Below are 2,505 nucleotides of genomic sequence, written 5' to 3' on the forward strand. Positions count from 1 at the left end.
TATATGGAACAAGCTTTTCTAGTCACAAGGCTACAGGCTACTCCTTTCTGGCTTTGGCCAGAAACACCCCATCCGACCAGGGCTCTTCCTGCTGAAACTGGTATGTACATCCCCAAACAAAAAAAAATCAGTTTTGGTGCCACTGCTTCTCCTGTAAATCCCTGGCCAGCTCTGTAGAGAGGTACTTCAGGGTACCACAAGGGAAAGGAGGGCAGGGCTTGGCGGTGCATCTGTCAGTCTGTGGTGACTGCCCATGCGCACGCTTTACCCCACAGTCAGTGGAAATGAAACGCTGATCGCTTTGTCCCTGGTGCAAGAGAAGTTAAGCACCACTGGGTGGGGGGGGAAGGTTCCTCCACCCCGTTTCCCCTCGCCACATCTGCTCCAGGGCAAGCAGGCTCACCTTTTGTTGAAGGAAAGCAATCTCCTGCCTTCTTTCCTGACCAGACATCGCTGCACCCACACCTGAAGTACAACCATTTGATACCCTGCCCTTGCCGTACCTCTGGGAGGAAGCATGGCAGGAAACGAGGAGGCAGGTGTGTACGCAGAGCAGGGGGCACGCACCACCAGCCACTGCACAGCAGGGGCAGAGAAAGTGTGAGCCCTCCTCTCCCCTGGTCAGGCACACCACCACAATTCCCAAGTGTGCTGGCGTCTTTCAGGCCAAAAAAAGGGGAACCCATCAGAAACAGCGGTCTCAATTAGATCCCCCTGCCGCACCCACCCAGAGGCCACAGCACAGGTGCCTCCAGCTGTACCCACTGCTCCCTCCACTTGCCCCGGCAGAAGGAAAGTTAGCATCGAGTCGGCAGACAGGAGGGGATGCGGAGAGCGGGTGGGAGAGGCAACAAGGTCCGGCCACACAGAAAAGCGTGGCCCCACGCAAGTGAAGCCAGCGGTTTCTGTGGCAGAGCTAGCTTGAGTGCCTGACCAGCCAGCTGTGCGGGAGCCAGGCTGCGGGACCATACGTGGTGGGGGCAAGTGAAGGTGTGGCAGGCGAGGAGAGATGGGACCTCCTGAGACACGGTGCATGTGAGACCCGAGATGGGTGTGCCAGGCCGAAGCACGCTTGGGAAAACGAATCCAAGTCAAGCGAAGGTGTGACTTTACAATGAATCGCATGCACCGCATTAAACCCCGCCTGTGGAAATCCTTATTCAAAACTTAGATTTCCCTCACTTCACTTCATAGCCTTACATCTGAAAAACATGTGTCCACCCAGCGGGTGTAATACGCTGCGTCACAACGCCTTCACTAATCCACTTAAAAGTCAATTCAGATTGAGTGCCTCTGCATAGGCAGGCCCTGAAATGTTTCTCTCCTGAAAACCTAAGGGTCCTTTCTGCTAACGCCCCGGTCACTCGCACAGCCAGGAGGAAAGGTCTTTCTGACGCCCCTGAAATTTAATCATGGCATGTCCTGGTGCTTGAAAAGTGAACATTTTCCAAGCCCCACGAATTCCCATCGGTTGCTCCCTGTGTTGCTACTAGTTTGCTTGTTCTTTTTCGAAGAGAAGTGAAAGAAAGCAGAAGCACCTTGGTGCCGAGGACATCAGCGGCCCTGCAGAGACCTGCTTGCACCTACACAGAAGGAGACCCAATCTGGTGTCACTCCTGACACTGATGAAAAGTGGCTGACGGGACTGCTCTGAATTGCACAACCTGGAGACGGCGGCTGCGCCATGTGTGGACCTGGTCTAGTGCCACATGCTTAGTCCCCACTCCTCCTTGCTCCTTGCCTGGTGGGAGGGAGATGGTGCCGTGCCATTCGCTCTGCTTGCTGCCGCCTGCCTCTTCGGGGACTCCTGCCAGGGGCCCCGTTGCTGCCTCATCCAGCTCAGCAGCTGCAGCCGGGCCCCAGGCCCGAGCTGTCACCGCTGTCACTGCGTAGCATCTGGATCCGAGTGAATGCTGTGTGCTGGCATCTCTCCATGCCCCAGGATGTCACTATTGTTCAGCTGGGCGGGATGGGGAAGTTCAGCACTACAGTAGCCCAATACAGCGGACACATTTCCTCTCCTTCCCTCACATCCAACCTCCTCTTGCCCATCGCTGATGTCCACTGCTCTCAATAGCCACCAAGGGAAGAAGATTTACAGCTGACTGACGAGGGAGGGCTTTGCTGGCTGGCTTTAGGGCTCCATCCATATCTCTCCCAGAGACTCCCCGAAATGGAAGGGAGGAACCCAAGTCACAAAAAGGAGCACAGGATGACTCTGGTCCACTGGCTCCAGTTTTGACTTAAGTTCCCGAGCTGTCTCAGCTCATGCAAGTGGATGCCCTGACGCAATCCAGACCCCGGGCCTAAGTGTGCAGCTCCTGAGCTTCACGGAGAGCCAGACAGATGCACAAGCTTCACCTGTGTCCCCACTCTGCCAGTGGGACACCATCGACCTGGTTGGAAACCTGAACCGGAGGCAACAGAGGTACTCATGTGCAGCCCCCAGCTTACTGGAGAGGGTGGGGATCGAGATGTGTCCGATCACTTTGGGGAGGCGCCTCT

Source organism: Crocodylus porosus, unplaced genomic scaffold (assembly GCF_001723895.1).
Source record: "Crocodylus porosus isolate Cpor-Errol unplaced genomic scaffold, CroPor_comp1, whole genome shotgun sequence".
Taxonomy (NCBI): Eukaryota; Metazoa; Chordata; order Crocodylia; family Crocodylidae; genus Crocodylus; species Crocodylus porosus.